Raw genomic sequence first — 18825 nt, 5'->3', positions numbered from 1 at the left:
TATGCAAGATGTCAGCATGTCCTCCTAAGGTTGTTAACTGAGCTTCATCTTTGTCGTTCGGTGGTCTTCATTATGCTCGATTAATGATTTCCTTAGTGCCTGCCATTTATTTATTTTTGCATAGTACTAAACATTTAAAGAAATAACCCTGGTGATGATGTGTTAAAACAGTGGTCCAAGGGAGAAAGACACGGGCAATATAAATGGGTTCAAACCATGCATGAAAAACAAAAGACTGCCAGTGTCGTCGTGAACTTCAGCCACACCACATGCGTACGCCAACGGTAAATTGCAGGGATAACACTTTAATCCCTGTGAATATACCGAGGCTGTCTCAGACAATAATCAATGTAGTGAACACTGAGGGCAAGCCAAAGACGATCGTCCCAGCTGGTGCAGGTGTCTTGCAGCCACCTCCTGCTCTGCCCCGTGGTGCACACGCGTGTGCGCGGCCGCTCGCACGGCTCCTGCCTCTGCTGCTCCTCACCCTGCCTGGCGCCCTCGGGAGATCTGAGTGCCAAGCCCGTGTAGCTGCAGTGGCTTTGCAAATGAAACAATGTGATCAGTGGAAAATCAGCACTGATGCTGGATGTCTGGCTGTACTGATGAACGCTGGTGCCCGCCTGCAGCTGCAGCGCTGCAGAAGGTGGCAGAAATCACCGCGCCGTGGCAGCAACTCGTCCTGCAGCCTCGCAACATGTTTGTGCTTGGCTCTGGCTAAATCTCTCTTCTTTCCTGCTTTACTCTCCTGCAGCATTACCTGTTCCCTTCTGCCTGCTGTTTTCACACAAATATGCATTGTTCATTTGTAAAACCAAAAAAAATAAAAATAAAACGAGAAAGACTGCACCACACCCCTGTAGCACAGCCACTGCTGTCACCAGCCGCACTTCTTTCAGGAATCCCTAGGTCTTTCAGAAAAATAAGCAAAATTACTGCGATAAAAATAAAAAAAAAAAAAAAAAAGGAAGAGAAAGAAAGAAAGAAAGGACTCTATCAACATGCAATTTTTTTTTTATTTTTGTGAACTTCCTTTTTATTTAGGATTGTATTTGTGGGAAGGGAAACTTGTCCACAGTCCTTGGAAAGGAGTCCAGAAAGACCTAGGTGATAGAAGGTTAACGAAGTGAAGACCAAACATCAACTTATGACAAAACTTTGGAGGAGTTTTCTCCAGTCTATTGTTCATGGCCCTGTGGGGAGTCATAAAGGCCTGTAGTAGTACTGGTTGACACAGAATACTGGCAAATAACCAGAACTGAAAATTAGGGTGAGTCATAATTTGTGCTCTTAAAAGAAAAAAAAAAATCCCATTATATCCATCTACCATTGCCCATGCATCCAAATTGCCTTGAAGAAGTCCACTATTAACCAATCTCTTTTGGGTAATTGCTTTCCCTGTGAGAGCCCTCTACTATAGAAGTACTGTCAAAACAAGGGCAAGTTTGGGGTCCATCAACCTTGACAATGTCCTCTGACATTATTAGCTGAATTCATCAGCTATTAATGACTACAAGATATATGGGATATACTCTGGTTAGCACTTGGAAAGACTCTTTCAATTCATTTCTAGCTCTATTTATTCATTTAGACTAAATGGAGTTATTAAAGGTCATGATTTCATTTCCAAAGTATCAGGTGAAAATACTTTTCAATTTAGCAAATAGAGGAGACTGCTTGCAATAAAATTAAATACCATCTTTAACAGTTTCTTTGATTTAAGGAGGTATTTCCTAAAAAGTTTGACTTTCATTAACTAAATCCAAGTGGGGACTGGAGAAATGAACAATGGTACACAGTGCTCAAAGGAGAATTGTTGACTCAATAATGAATTTTGGGACTCTGGGTTTTCAGAGACCAGCAACAAGATTTCCTGTCCTTCTTGGCACTAAATGGCAAGGAAAACCTGAAATGTAATAAGTGCCATGTGTAGAGAGGTTTTATTATAAGGCTCACATTTTCATTTTATAATCTGAGATTCACCTGCAAAACACTACTGAGTCAGTCATCGCTGAAAATTTTTTCTGAGCTCTTATGTTCCTTAAGCAGTGACTACACTAGAAGCCTTTTATCTGGATGTGTTATCATTAAAGTGCTTTTGATTTCGACATAGCAATAAAAGTTATGGATAATGCTATATTAACATTTTTTCTCCTTTTTTTTTTTTTCTTCCTAGCAGAAGATCTGGAAAAGCCATCTGAACCACTCATTTCTTCCAGCAGATCAAGGTCCACTTTTTTCTTGTCCTAAATGCCCTTGTCCATGTGCCCTCAGCGTGTGAGTGCTGTTCCCATACCGTAGATCCCTAAATGTGAGGGCTCCAGCCGCCCCGAGGCTTTGAGGCTGGGTCGGGGGGCGGGCAGTGGGCTGCTGTCAGCAGGGCTTCTCCAGGGGGTCCCTGAAGGACGACAAAGGAAGAGCAGAGGGCTTTGTCTGATGGCTTTCCCAGGAGAGGATGGCAGGCCCTTCCCAGCTGAGACAGGCTTCCCAGCTAGATACCAAGGCATCTTCCCTTAGGAGGAGCCAGCAAGGACCAGAGAGGAGTCCTGAGAGGACTGAATTCACAGCAGTTTTTTTCTCAGGACTTTTGCTCCTCAGGGTAATAGACAAGTCATCAAGGGAAATCCAACACGCTGAGTGGGACTGGTACTAGTCCTGCTGTATGTGCGGAAAGCTTTAGGAATGAGAATAGAAACTGCTTCTGCATCACAGCTGCTGACGGGCCGCCCCTCGCACCTGCCTGGGTGTGCTGGGTTAGCTGCAGCCCACCCCAAAATCCCCAGGCCTGGGTGTGCATTACCCAGGCCACGCAGCAGTCCCTGTGTTTCCTGGCTGGATATCTTAGTTACGTACCTCAGCGTCAAATAGCGGACTGGAGATTCACTTCTTGGCCGGCTATGAAATTTTAAAATGTTCGTTGAGTAATTTTGTTCAGCTCAGTCAAGGAAAATTCAGGCTCTCACAAAGGAAATCTGAAGGAACTCCTTAATTTCTCTACTGTTCAGGCAGAGATATGCTTTGGTGCAGTATTATAGCAAATAGCTGCTTCCATGACCACAGAAACTTGCCTGCTTCTTTTGGTAGCTGTGAAAAAAGCGTTCATGCTTCTGGGAAAAATTGCTCTGAGAATGACCAGGCATGGTCAAGCAGCTTGTTGCCAGATGTGGTGTCTGTTGTATCAGATGGGAATAAAAAAAAAAAAAAAAAAAAAAAAAAAAATGTTTTTAACAGAAAACAGGTATGCCAAACATGAGCATAATGTGAAAATAACATAAAGGCCCCTTTGTGAGATTTTATCTGGCAGTCTGGGGCTTTGTGCACCTTCATTTTGATGGAGTTGTATATTTAGTTCTCCAAGCAGTGTAATAAAAATGCAGCTGTAATCAATCAGATCTTCTTTCTTGAGTTCACTCTCGTTATTCCCCAGGAGGAAGCTTTACAGTTGCAGGAGCAGCAAATTAATTTGTGAGAATGGCTGTGGTCTCTAAACATGTCTAGGCATCACAAACATGACGATAGCAAATGAAAAGTATTTCCTCCAAGGTCCAGTCTATAGATGTTATAAGTGTTGTAAAATATTATAAATAAGAAATAATTAAAACTATTGGTAAGAGCTTGTTCTGTGGCTAGGAGCAGGACCAGCACAACTGCAGAAATTGGAACTGTGTCGAACTATTTGCTGTACGTTGGTTGTTTGTGCCGTGTATGGCCTGGCCAAGTGACCTTGCTTATTTTCATCGGGTGCATTTCTCTAATTATCATGGATGAATTGTGGAGACACGGATTACAAGCCTCTTTCTTACTGTTACAGCTTGCTGACAGAAATGGTCTAGTGAGCCCCAGCTCACCCTCTCAATTTAGAATGGGAGTTGTAGCTTCCAGCTGGTTATTGTTGACTGGCGAGATAACGAGAAGCAAAACAAGGGAGAAGTTGAGTTGGCGAGTCAGTGCCTTCACAGGGCAGTGCTGCAGGTGGACTGCCATGGAAATTGTTATTCACTGGGGTTCAGAATTGGTAATGCCTGAATCTTGCAATGTTTGTTGTTTTTTGTTTTGTTTTGTTTTTCCTTAGGAGGTGGCAAAGTGACTAATAAATGTAGGCGTCGTGTTTGTGATAGGAGCTGCTGCGGCACAGTGCAGTGGAGTGCCTTGCCCGAAGTTGCTCTGCAAATCCATCACAAAGCCTGGAATAAAATCCACTGCACTTGAGGTGAGGCAATGATCATTTCTTAGCAGAATCCGCAAGGGATCTTTTCAAGCCTTACACAGGTGGCCGAGCTGCTTGCACAATAGCCCTGCTGTCATGGAAGAGCCACTTAGGGCTGCTGGCAAGCCACCCTGTGAGCAGAAGGTGCATTACACTCCCACGCCTGCCCATGTCCGTTCTGGCTGACCAGAACTTACAGAAATGACTTTTTTTCCTCATATATGTGCAGATTCACATTTTGCTTGTGATGGGAGAATGCCGGAGGAACAAAACACCGTGGTGATGGGGATAATCAGCGTTGCTCTCTGCAGCGCGGCGCTCCACAGACGGCTGCGGGGTCGCGGCTGCCCCACGGGGCCAGGCAGCGCCGCACTGCTCTGGGGTCAGAGCTTCTCCCCCTGGGGATATAGTCACTGGGACCTTTTAAAAGGCAAATACAAAGTGCACCCATTCCCCAGCTGTGGGCTTCTGTTTCTCAGGCTGCTGGTGAAGTTAACTTGCCAAAGACGACACTACTGGATTTTTTCTCTTAATGCAGTTTGGCTAGCAGCTTTTATAAATGCATCGTATTGCTTCTGGCACAGGTATCAAAGTCGTTGGTCAAAGTTGATTAAGAAAATCTACAAAAGCCTTGAAAAGACGTCCTGCTATTGCTGTCTTACCAGCTGTTCACAAAATCAAGCTCTCTATTAAGGAAGGATGATTTAAAAGCCAGTAATGGCCTGTAGTGTTTACCAGGAAATAAAAATGTTGGCTCCCTGCCATCAGTGAGAAGAGGTAAGTCATGAATATGTGCAACATTTTTTAAAGTAATTTTTAATGAAGAATTTGAAACAATGTCCTTATTATTTTTGCATTTCAAGAGATGTCGGAAGTGGCACAGCAGGCAGTAATGCCTAATGCAGAAAAAGATGAAAAGAAAATCCAGAAAAACCAGTTGTTACCTCAGAAATAAAGGTAGGGTAGTTTGTTTTTTTACTACCCACAAAAAAAGTTTAGACTAAAAATGCCATTTTCAGATTTTTTGTCTTCTGTGAGAGTTTGAGGAGTAATTATCACAAATGCAGTTAATGCACTGATCCCTCCAGTGTTCAGAGGCCAAAATGCTTCATCAGATTAAGGGATTATAAGATTTTGAGAAGATTGGATAAGGTCATTTCAAAGTTTTAGTGGCTAGATTTTATTTTAGTGGCTGCTAAAATGAAACAAATAAATGATTAGACTTCTGAAGCAGTCCGGTAGTGTAGAATTCGACAGTATCAGCTTTCAAGTATTTACTTTTTCCTGAAAAACAAATAGCTCTTGATGGTTTTGAAAGCAGACGGTCATTTTATACCTATTGCAAATCTGCACATTTACATTAGAGATTATAGTGGAGGGCAGTGCCTGCTGTGTTGCGCTGGGAAAAGCAGCCAAGTGGAGTAAGGGCAAAATGAAATCGCTGCTGGATCCAGCTCTTGGGCTGGAGCAAACCCTGCTCGGGCTCAGCTCTGCACCACGTCTGCCCCAACTGCAGGCTCCGTGTGCGGTGCAGGAGCAGATAAACCCAGGTGCAGAGTGGTGCGAGAGGTGGAGGACCTGCGAGTCTCAGAGTTACTGGCTTCTCTTTATTGAGGGATTACGTCTTAATTCCTGCTTTCAGATATGGCCAGGAATACATATAGTCACTAATTAAAGTAAATAGATATATGAAAGATGTGCTGAAAAATGTCTGTCTGTTTGCCAAGGGGATGTGTAAGATTGTAGCAAGTGTGTGAAAGCACTTTGCTCGGAATTTCCCAGCCCGGTCTGATTTTTAGCATGTGTTCGCATTAGCCAACTGGTTTGTGCCGGCTGGAAAGGAAATACCCAAAGAACTCTGAGAAAATTCTGATACCAGCGCTAAACACTGTGCTCTCTGTGCTCCTGCTGAACGGACTGTTTGTAAGCACAGGCATTTATTTTCTTTAGAAATAGACTTTAAAAATCCTTACGTGCCTTGAGGCATCAGGAGAGGAATAGGCATACCCCGTGCACACGGTGCCTCTGCCACTTCGAGGCGCCGCTCCGAGGTGACATCTTATGCAGCCCACATCCCCTAGCGACGCGGCGCTGCTTACTAATAAGGCACAGGTCATTCGTACAAAGAGTTGAGCTCATTATTGGAAGCAGTCCAGAGGCACCAGGCTCAGAAACCACCGGAGCGAGGCAGCTCCGCACCGAGTACGCAGGGTGACCAGAGCTGGAGCCCCATCTGCAGGGGCTCTCGCTGCATTTCCACTTCTGCAAATCTCTCGCAGCATCTCTGCAGCAACTCCGCAAACTTGTTGGCTTTGCCTGAACAAGTGGAAAAAAACAGCCCTCCAAGGAGGAGGGCAAACCTTGCGGAGCAGGAGAGAGGAGGCTGTGCAGATAGCTGAACCCGATTAAATCATCTCTGCAGAGTTCACCATGCGGTCATGAGGACAGTGACTTATTACTGCACTTCGGAAGTGCCTGGAGCCACCGACCCACCTCTACCCCGTCAAATGTGCAAAACCCTGAGCAGCATCCCGGGCCTTGCCGGGAGCCTCGCAGCAAGCCCCCGGCCGCTCCGTGCCCCCGTCCCACAGGGGACCGCGGGTCCCACAGCACAGCGAGCTCCCTGGTTCCCGTGTGCACCCGGCTGTTAGCGATCAGTGAACTTCCTAATGATTTCCAGGAATCTGATGAGCATGTAAAAGTAGAGACAGTTTTCAAACTGCAAATATTTGTTGCATGATAGTTGTTGTGGAGAATCTCTTGTTTTCCGTGCAGCAAAGCCACTCTTGTGCACTTGAGCAGAGAAGTGATATATGAGCAGGAGAAATCAGGCAAAGTTTTAGCTTGAAATCATAGGAAACTGAGCATTAGCCAGCCTTAAACTGTGTCAGAGTGGGAGTCTGAATTTATAACTTCCTTGTAAGTACTACTTAGCATTTAAATTTAGGATTTTTTCTGTGGGTGACGCTAAAGACGACAAGTGTCTGCAAAACCTGTGCTATCACGCTGAATATGACCTTTTGGCAAGGCATGCATTAACAGCCTGCTGTCAACTTCTCCTTGCTTCTTGCTTAAAACCTGACGAAAACAAAGCCGCTATTCACGTTCTGGAGGTGAGGCGCTGCACATGCTGCAGGGGAGACCCGCTCAGCATTTCGCAGCTCTGGCTTTGTACGGTCAGGTTTCACAGGGAAAGTGGCTGCTGAGAACCTACTGGAATGTGTAAAATGTCACTGCTGAGTGCTATAGATTTTGAATGCTTCGTAGTTCCTTGTCTTTGCTGTGAAATGCATAACTAGAAGCACACAAGGTAAATCTGTCAGCTACCCTGAGCTGCAACAGCCAGCTCCTACAGATTTCCCATGAGTGCTCATAATATCGAAGCTATGAAACGTGTCTGTGCCAGAAAACCCTTACTGTGTGATGTACTTTCACTTTAGAGAAATGTAAATAATTTCCAAAGCAACGTTTTGTTGGGCTACTCATCTAACTTTTACCAAAAAAATCAGTATTAATTTAAGACATGTCAGACTTTTGATTTCATTTGGTTCTGATTTTAATTAGCTAATGATGCTGTTTAACTGTGATCTAAGTATCTGAGAAGCAAAACAGCAAGAATTTTAATTAGCTTACTTCGGTACATAACTACTTTTCTTCTAAACTGGTGGGTAATTGACCATGCATTGCCTGACATGATTCGCTTGGTAGTTAATTACTTCACTCACTGGATAAGCAAATGCTTGTAAGCAATTAAGCCATGAATCCTTGGGGAAAGGACATATACATGAGTTTGTTCACCTTATTTTTGCCATGTGCTTTTGAGAGTTTGAAATGCACAACTGGACACACAGGCGAGGTGCTCCCAGCAGTGCAGAGGTGTGCGACATCCCACTGGGTGCTGGGACAGCACAGGCAGGGCTGGGGGGTCAGGGCTGGGGGGTCAGGGCTCGCGGCTGCCCAGCTGGCTGCAATGCCAGCCAATTTTCTTTTAGTGGCCTAAAATAAATCCAGGGGATCCAAGCCTCGTAATGCTCCTGCACGTACCTGCGGCTCTGGCTCAGGTGGGACGTGGGTCTCAGCGAGGGTGCCCATGTCCCCCCGGTGCGCTGTGTGGGGTGGCAATGGCCTTGTTATGGTGTATGGGTGTCGAGGGGAAAGGTGAGAGAAGGTTAAACTGGTTGAACTGGGCAGCAATGGAAAACTGCTAGGTTAGACGAGGAGTAGCCGGGTAGGTCTTTGGTCCAGGCAGAAAGAAAATCGTTGGTGCTGCGAGATGCTGTGCTTTGTTGGATAGCACAAGGCAAAGTCAGGGAAGGTGACTGCAAGGCATGGTGCTGCTGCATCTCTCATCTGCTTTCCTCAGTATGGCTATCTCCTGGCGAGCTCTGCGGGGGGGTTTGCAAGCAAGACCTCAAAGAAATAGAAAAAAAAAGAAAAAAGAAAAAAGAAAAAAAAAAAAGGCACATTGTGAAGACTGAGAAATATTGTGCTTTGTTAAAATGAAATTATAATTTACTGAAAGAGCCTGATGCCTCTAGGGAGCTGCTTGTCCAGAAGCAGATGGGGGTACATGCTGGGGTGGGCAATGCAGGCACTGGGCACTTGCCTTGGGAAGGGCTTTGTCCCCTCGGTGCCGGGCAGGGGCCACCCCTCGCGTGGCGTCGCGGCTGCCTGCTGGTGGCCAGGGGCAGGGAAGGGGCTTTCGAGATGACGAGGCGAAGTGGCACAGAGTTGGTATAAACAGAGCCACCGAACAAAGTTTCTGCTCTGCATACTTTTCCAAACAGAAATGTGCTAATAGGAGTACTCGCTGAGAGCAAGGACAGGGTGTCACCCACGGCAGTGAAGGAAATTTATAGCGTGTATTCAAACAAATGCTCATGACTGTTTTGTACTTGGTAGTTTTCAGCCAGAGCCAATATCAACAACAGAGAATTGCACTGTTGTTTCTATGTCAGAAATTGCTGCTGTATAATATATATTGACTTTGCGAGTCAGTAGATCTGAATAATTAATTCGAACAGTTAGTTTTCATGCCTTTTTTATTATTTGAATATGAAAAATGAAAAAAAAAAATAATGATGACTTTTGGAATAATTGGCTCAAGGAATTCTTTGCTGGGCAAGTGGGCAACCCAGCTGTTTGTTTCACTGCTGACGGATGAGTTCACAGGAGTCAAACCAACTTTTAAATTCATCAGGGAAATGCACACAAACTTGCCAAACTGGTGTTCTTCCTTCCCATTTAACCTTCTTTCACTTTAACTGGAGTTTATTGAGCTTCCTGTTTCTTTTTTCATTTTAACATTCCAAAAAAGGTGTCATGCTTATGCATTTCTTGTACTGAAGGATACGTATCTGTCAATGTGTAAACTTTGTGTTTTAAAACATGAAGCAAAAGGACATGCATTTTGCCATTGAACCGTTGTTTTCTCGAAACTAACCACATGGCTCATGACCTTCAATACGGGTTTTCAAGTTGCCTCACCCAGCCTTGTCTCTGTTGGATGTTCAGCCCCGTGTTCTGTGAAGGGAGCTGGGCACAGGGACGTGGTGCCCGGGAGAGCCAGGCGGCGTGGCCAGCATGGGGGGAGCCAACCCTCAGCACCCCACCACGGCAGCCGCAAGCGCTGGAGGTGAGTGTGTGTACCTGAACTGGGTGCTGAGCTTAGTGCTACCGTGTCGTGCCTTCTGTCACGTAGATGTATGTGCCCAAGACTTGAGAAATTAGCCTGTATTCACGTACAGGTCCAAGAATATATATTTATGGGAGAGGAACTGGGCTAATGGCCTGTTTCCAGGTGTGAAAGGAATTTTGGGTCCTCTGAAAAATATTGGCATCTTCTATTTCTTGTATGGTTTGCTCTCAGAATTAAAATGGAGGATGGAGTCTTGAGGCTTAAAACAAGAAAAATAAAAAGTGATTGCCTCATGGAAGGTGACTAAGTTAAGGTGTTTTGGAGAGGGTGATGTTGAGTATCTTGGGTAAGGTGAGCTAATCAGGAGGGAATTGGCTATAGAAGATGTACATAGATTAGGTGCTAGGGCATGTTAACTTACCAGTTTTGAACAAAACCCAGAAAGAAAGAAAATTGCACATAGGATTGAAATGCCAAAGCAATGGGAAGGAGTTTATATACGGAGCTGGGAAGCTTCCATGAATAATCCGCAGAGAAATGATCACTGACCCTTCTAAATGAGTCGTCCTTGATGTGAAAGGAAGCTGAGATCACGGCCAGTCCCTGCTGCTTGTAGCTGCCACCCGAGCTGGGGAAGATCTGGCCGTTGCTCTGCCTTTACTGTTTTGCTCGGGTAAAGAACCTGAACGAGCTCCTTACAGCTCTCGTGCATAGTTCGTGGCATGGTGCTAATGGCTCCACAGCTGGAGCTGGTGTTCCCTGCGGCCTCAGAGACAAGAAAAATGCCCTGGGAGCACTCTTTCAATAACCGTTTTGAACCATAACATGGCTCTGAAATGATATGACTTCATTTTGTGCTTCTGTCTGAATACCAGAATGGCCTTGAAAAGAATTATTTTAGTTCTCATTAGTATGGTTATATAACTAAAAATATTCTATGGTAACATATTTCAGCGTTCGAAGTAGCCAGTCTGGCATCAGAGGGAACAAAGCCTGTATTCTGCAGCAGGCATGTCCAACTGTTTGACATTAAACACAAACAGCTATTTTCCATCTCAGCGTAAAGGCTTAGCGCATTCTGGGGACTTCCAGCACTTACTGATCCATTAATGTGGTCTGACCCATACTAAGTTATTATAAGGGGGGGTGGGGGGTGTCCGTCTCTCTCTTTGAATACAAAAAAGCCCAATCCTCTTGCAGACTTTTGCTTGAAGTGGATCTTATTTCTCTGTTAGCGTGCATTTCATTTCTCTTCGCTGCTGGGACATGTAAAGCAGCAAATCTGCATGGGGTTAATGCCTCAGTACACTAAAAAAAGCAGAGGCTGGCAAGGAGGAGTGGGAGAAAGTAGATCAAGAGAGAGTGCTTTGTTCCAGTTCAAGGGCTTGAAGTATGAGAGAGCGACTCACGCTGTTATTGGAGGCTGAAAGAATTTTGTTAAAGGGATGGGATCCGATTTTGTTTCAGCTTAAAATTTAGTATCTCTGCCAACCAACCCAACAATGCAGGGAAGACCCTTTCCACAAATATTCTCATGCACAGACGCTTCATCTGCTGCCACGCACTATTTCAGATGGATGTGATAGGAAATCTGTACTGCAAAACTAAAACCTTATTGAAATACTGAAGATATGCAACACTAAAATCACTACAATCTCGGTGTTCCTTACTGTGGACATCATTCACAACCAATCACTTTTGCCTTTTCTGATAGATATATCAAACTTTCTTGGTTGAACTATTAATCAAATTCCCTCCTCTTCTCAGGAATGCAGCCGCTCTGAAACTACACCAGAGCAAGAGAGTTATTTCTTGCTTCTCTTACAAATGCAGCCTACGTTGTAGATCTCCAGCCCAATTTAATGCAGCATTACATTTTGTTTCCTTGTGGGGCGACACTAGGAAGACTCGGGGAGAAGGGGGGAGAGGTTTTCACTTTCTAGGAAAGGCCTGAAGATAGCACAGGGACTCTGAAATATTACAAGAGTTTAACGGAAGGTAACTGCACTGCGGGAGCTGATGTTGCCCAGGCTGGCCCACACATCTGTGTGCCAGGCTGTGCACGCGGGGGTGACCGGCGCAGAGCCGTGGGCACCACAAGAGCCGGGGCTCCGCGGGCACGGGGCCACCAGCCCCAGGTCCAGCAGCACCAAGGAGGGGGTGCAGCTGCTGCAGGGGCTGCGGCACAGGGAATCGGCAGAAATAGCAAGGCTAGCACCCGGCTCCCTGAGCGGAGAAGAAACCTGATACAGGGGAGGATGAGGGATCTGGCGTCTGTAATATGAAAATTACCAGAACTTTCTCAAGAGCCGTGGTTTTGTTTGCTTGTTCACTGCTGGGGACGGGGAGCAGTTCGGGCTTGGCAGAGTAGAAGACTTGTCATCTTCTCATTTTCATATACTTCAGTACTTTGTAATCTTGGCAAAAGCAAGGTGCTGAAGGGGGGTCTTGAGTTTCCAATTCTTATATTTCCAATGTTGATTAAACAAGAAAATCTCCTACAAGCCTCTTCTTGTTAGATTCTTCAGTCCTATTTCAAGATCAAATGGGCTTTAAAACAGGTCTGGATAAGCTCACGAGCTTAATCTACTTGAAAGGTAGAATGATTGGGCAACATGCTAGAGGTGACAATAGATCATTCTGTGTATCGCAGGTAGCACTCCTGTCCTCTGGAGATAGCTCCCCGTCATGTTTGGAGAGTGCCTGGGACATAAATGTTCCGCAGTTGCTGTACCATTTGCACAGCACAGTTGTACCTGAAGGCAGTTGTTTAATAGAAACATTCAGTTTGCATTTTCTGCCACTAATACTTTAGTGGGATCAACATTATTGAGGCTAATTAGAATTCAGCGAGAACTGATTGTTCATTAGAGAGAGAAAAAAATGTTCCATGGAGCCCTGGGTTTGGTAGAACTATTTCACATAATTAAGCAATTCCACATCTTGGCATTTTATCCCTCTTGTTATCATTGCACTTTGTTAATAAGTTTTTAATTGCAAATTATCTCTATGACACAAATTACACTGTGTTTACTGATCAGCAAAAATGCCATGATAACCAGCTTGGATGCCAAGTCCTTTGAAAATACTAGCTGCCAACTTCTCTCCCTTACGTAGTTTGGCATTAAAATATCTTCAGGTTACTTAAAATACATTGATTTCCAGTTAAAAGCTTTATGGACTATACAGTTTCTTGGCTGAGGCTCCAGGAATAGGGAAACAATAGCTTTCATAACCGAAAGAAGTTTAGTTGTGTGTTGCAAGTTGTTTTTGTTTCTCTGATGTTCTGGTTTATATTTTGTGTTTCTTCTGTGTATGGTGTACATACCTCAAACTCATGAAAAGTGGCTGTTAACACAATTATTTAAGATAGTTATGTATTCATAATTACCTGTATAGAATTTGTGACAGGTGCTTGACAACAAAAATTTGTGCTAAAATTCATATATATATATATATTTATTTATTTATTAAAGTGCCCAGGCTGACTAAATTTAAGAGAAAATGTCTATTTTCTCATTAAAAACAAAAGATCCATAAAGCTTAAGAGAGAAAACTCCTTAATGTTAAAATCTTTACTTATCACCTTCAAGTCCACATGGACTCTCCTGAATTCAGTTTTGTAACTAATTTATTCTATAATATATGAAGGAAATATGTAAATTCATGTTCAGGTATGTAGTTTCTGTTGAAATGACTAGAAGTAGTTGGGACTTAAGTTAGCAAATATTTTGGTTGGGAAAATAGGATACAATTTTCATAAAGCCTCAAGGAAACTTGTATTTGTTTTAGTGAGGATTTTAGCTCTTGGGTTTGGTTTGGTTTTTACATATGAAAAAAAAAAGAAAAGAAAAAAAACTAATGTTTTACTTCAAGACTTTATATGGATTTAGATATCAAACAGCAACTGAAATAAATATATATATATATATATATATTAAAGGCTTCAGGTCAAACAGTATTAAGTTCTAATTTAACTTCTAACAATAAGGTCCATTGCACAGTGGTGGTCAGCATCCACTGAACAGTAAAGCATAGATGTCATTTCATCAAGCTGTCAAAGAGAAATCGTGTGCTGTGTCCTGCTTCCTGACCCCTGAAATAAAGACAGCACAGTTCTGAAACATTCTGGGGTTTTAATTGAGATTAGCTCGTTAGCTATTAGCATCAGATGCTGGCACTTGTCCAGCCCCACTTACGTGAGGATGAAGTTGGGGTTTCTTTCATCCACGGGGCTGACGACAGTGTGATCTGTAAGACCTGAAGTTTTGTCCTGACCTGTTGACTTTTTTGTGAGATCTCGAGCAAACATTTATCCCTCATGGTTAACTGACTGCATCTGTAAAATATTTAAACACTCTTCATTAAAGTGCCTAAAGACCAGTTGACAAGAGGCATGCGGTGCTCCTCAGGGCGCATCTCGCTCTGCTGCCTGCAGCCATGGTGCATGGCCCTTGGTCAGATGAGGCACATGCCAATTTTCATAGCTTACCTTTAAATGACTTGAAAGTAAATGAAGTCACTCCAATTTTAGTTAAAAGTAATGTGTCCATTCCTTTGTCAGATTATAAAGATGCGTGCCTTGTGCCTGTTCCCGATGTGGAACATGTGTTCTAAGTGCACTCTTAACCACTGCAGGGTAAATTACAATCCCCTGAAATCACTTACAATTAACCTAAACTTTCAAAATGCACTTCTGGGTCTCCTTTCTTTATCTGAAGTAGTCTTTTCTGAAAATAATCTCTTAGTTCAGGTAAACAGAGATACCAGATAGACAAAACACTGTTGGATTTTGCCACTTCTTTTCCATAACTTACAGGCTGTTTGGTGACTTCAGGGTTTGTTTGCTTCACTCTCTCTGATCTGAAGGGACACACAAGGCTTCCCACAGCCAGACTTTGCTTATTTCTATTCTTCAGCCCTCTCTAGGGACAAGGACATTTTTTTTTATCCTTCCAAAGGACAAACCTGTACTGGAGCAACCTCTGGTGCTCACTCTCCTGCATATTAGCTAAACAGAAGTGAGCTTTGTGTGAAAGGTATGAATAGCACTGGCACTCAATATTGTTTCAACTGTAACTCAGTTTCGCTAACAGATTTTAATAAAACATTTAGCTCTGTTAAATGACCCCTCTACCAAACACGTGCATGCACTGGGTTGTTTGCTTTGTAGAACATACAGGTATGAAGACCAATTTCCTACTGCTTTTTTTCCAACAATTCAGAAACTTTTTTATACTACCACTCTGCTTCAGAGGAAACTGCTGTTTTCATTTGGTCTTCATCACATGCTTCTCTGCATTTTTCCAGTTCACAGGTGCTAAATTATATGTAGTGGGAATAAATGCTAGAGCTACACCAGTGGAAGACTAAGGTCTGGTCACTTGCGCATTAACAGTACACGTGCCAGAGGCCCCAGGAAGGCTGCACTGAGCTGCTGCTGAGGTTAAAGTATGCTTTGGTCTCAATAACCCCTCACCAGCGAAAGCCTCTGCAAGGCTCCACTATCTGCATATCGCACTTAATTGCCTTAGGGTCACTGCAGGAATGGGCTTCCCCAGTCAAGGCTGAAAACATCCCTTTAGCAAACAGTTCGCAAAAGCTGTGTGCCTGTAAACTTTATCCAATTTGATACAGAATGGCATCATAAAATATTGAATACCAAGGGCAAGAAAACAAATATAGATACAGTCTCATATCATTTCAAAATAACAAATGGCTATCAGCCCTCAGTCTGGAATTATTCTCGGTGGGTTAATTCTTTTAAAATCCAAGACTTTGGAATACCACTTGCAGCGTGTGGGAAGAGCTGCAGAGAAGGAAAAAAAACAACCAGCTCCACATTTAGTATTCCTAGAAGGTCAAATAACTAAAAGTGACAAATACAGTGTTTGAGTTCCCTTTTAAATTGATGTAATTAATTAGAAGTGAAAACAGTTGCTTAAGTACTAGATGTTAAAAGAGGAAGCACACCCTGCAAGTCATTATCATATGCCCAGAATAAATTTCTGCAGCAGTGTCAATCTAATAGTTGTCAACAGTGAAACTAAAGCATTAGTCACTGACTGCTCAGCAAATTGTGTGTTTGGAACAGGAAAGGCAACCATCCATAATTTATCCTAAAGGACATCCCTTATTTTCTCCACTATGTGGAGAGTTAAAGGAAAGCTAAGTGAATAAAACAGTAAAAATACTTCACAGAACCACTGTTAAGAAATGTTGCTGTTCATATAAACATTATTTTATGAAGCATTCAGCCTGAAGACCCCACTAATCTTGCAAGAAAAATTTACCCAAAATCTAAAGAAAAAAAATCTGTATGTTTTCTTGAGACAGCATTACACACCCAGGATACAAATAATGCACTCAGTGCAAATGAATCTTACTGCACTGCTAACTCAAATAAAGAAGTGGTATAATGGAAAAAAACTTCTCCAAGGCACTTCTCTAAAAAAGAAGTGGAAAGCATGCATTTCTCAGAGTAAATGGGAACATTTATTTTGTGTGTATTAGTAGATAGCAATTATTGTTGTCATAAGGCTTGTGTTAGTTTATACACAATTTTCTTAGTTGCCCTTGATAGATTGTCAGCTGCAAGGCAGCATGCAAACAGAGCAGTTATTTTAACATAAACCTTGGAAGCATAGTTTCTAAGAATAAAATTCTTCAAACAGTTTTTGTAGCTAGTCAGTAGTCACAAAAGTTTTCTGCTGTACCAGCAAGGAGCGCGTGGCATTAAATCTTTGCAGTCATCTACATAGAGCAAGTGATGGTGTCACCAGATTCAGCAGAGCTGGTTCCTCAGATTCACTGAGGGCTAAAATTGTATCTCCTGGTGAGATGAAAATGTCACAAGTTGCCAACACTAAGTTCATTTCTCTTTCAGTTAAGGAGAAAATTCATAGACTGACTGAAAATTATGTATTTTCTCTGTAGCTAATTATCACCAAAATGTGGAAATGTCTGAGCGTTTCACTATGATGCTGTTCAAAGGAGTTTTTTTTCTTTCTGTTCAGACATAAATATGTAGATACTGTTTGCTTCTTCAAGGAACATTCTGGACTGAAATATTGAGTGAGTGAGTATAATGACTGGGAACCTTTCAGGTTTGTTGTTGTTGTTGTTTTTTAATTACAGAATTTATAACAGCCATTCCTACCAGAAATGGAACAAAAACTTGCTACATGCAGATACGGTAAGAGTTAAACTTCAAGTGGAAGTTAGTAACAATGGCACATGGAAAGCATTTATTAATTGATATTTAATGATGCAATAACACTTATTTTAAATTCTGCATATGGATTTTAACCATAAACTGAAGCTTTAAATAGCTGTTTTCTAGAGGGAAGTGGAAGGAGAGCAGCAGCAGAAAAAATCAAAAATTAATAGTGTGCAGAAGTAAATGACTTCACCTAAAACTGCATCTTAAATAAAATATTTTCACTTATTTTTCATGCACTACCACCTTATTTCCAACCAAGACTTGTAGTCATTCTGGTAATGAAAGCTGCCACCCTCGACCCGTAAGAACTGCGGAGAGCTGCACTTCCACTGCTGTTCTTTGTAAGACAGCAAATGCTCTGGGAAGAGAAGCCTGAGTTTTATTTAAAAGTTTGCACACGCCCAGCTCGCGGGGCTGGCTCTGAGCTGCTCCTGCCATGCAGCAGATGAGGAGGGACTGAGCTTATTAAAACCACGTCAGGCAACACCGGAATTCAAAGCCTTCCTTCCAGTTGGAAAGCTTAGATCGAAACCAAAGCCAGGCCGGACGTGAAAACAAAAACCCAGAACTGAAAATCCCCAAAGGCCCGGCCTGCTCCGTCTTTGCCTGCCGTTGGCTGCGCACAGCCGCCAGGCCCCCGTTCCCCGGGGGTTCTCCAGGGGCTGGGCACCTCTCCCGCTGCCACAGGGACACGGTGGCCACCAGGAGCTTGGCCTGTGGCACAGCCGGGGTGGCCACAGCCACCGCAGAGGTGGGCACTGGGGAAGGGGGTTGCTGGAGGCCCTTCCCGAGCCCCCACAGGGACGGTAGCTCGGCTCCATCCTGAACACGCATTGAAATGTAAAGCCACTGCCCACAGCAGTCGGCACTGGGGCTTCTTGCTGCCTCTGAGTTAAAAATAAGACCTGCAAAGTTTGTGTTTTTTCTTTTCTTTCACTCTTCTCCAGTTCCTTGCAGCTGTCGTTTGCAGCAAATGACTGTGCCATTTTGTCTGGACCGGCAGCGATGCCAACAAATAACTTGATTTAAAATTGTTATTTCTTAACACATAAACATTGAAACATAAATATAACCTTTTTACAAGAGTCGATTAACCTGCAGATCCTTGAGCAGGGAGCTCCAAAGTCCTGGAATAAAAAATGCATTCATGAAATCTGGTTCCATGGGTAACTCATTCTCGTTAGATTTTCGCCCGACACCACATTTCCAAGCTCACTGCACTCAGCCTTTTAAAGATGTTAAACAATTCTGGAGGTGTGTGGAAAGCCCTGAGGCTCATTCTCCCTAATTCCTTCCTTCCTTGCTGTTAGGAGGAGCTGCCTCAGCCCTCCTGGTGAGCACGCCGAGTGTGCCACAGCCTCACCATGGGTCAGTGCGTGGCCATCGGAAGAGCCTGGACCAAAATGCTTGCTTAGAACAGACCCCAAATGTGGTGGGAATGCACCAGTTAAGTGTGGTTCCAAGCTTTAGCATGTAATGCTAAACCTTAGCAGGGCTCAGGTGAGTGAATCTTTTTTTTTCCTGATGCTTGTATAAATTGTGAGGCTTCAAAGAAAATTTTAGGAATTAGTCCCCCAAGCAGGATTCAGTGAAACTGAAGTGCAGATGTAACAAGTGTTAACTACAGTGCCGATGCTCTGGGATTTTGGCAATCTCTGCAGCAGAAGTGCTAGAGGAAGTTACAAATTTAGGCCAGATCTGAATGAATTCTCCATCACAGTTCTAGACCCAGAAGGTGACTTTTGCTTCCTCTGGCTC

Source organism: Oxyura jamaicensis, chromosome 13, assembly GCF_011077185.1.
Source record: "Oxyura jamaicensis isolate SHBP4307 breed ruddy duck chromosome 13, BPBGC_Ojam_1.0, whole genome shotgun sequence".
Taxonomy (NCBI): Eukaryota; Metazoa; Chordata; class Aves; order Anseriformes; family Anatidae; genus Oxyura; species Oxyura jamaicensis.
The sequence above is the reverse complement of the archived record's forward strand: the minus strand, read 5'-3'. Positions refer to the sequence as shown.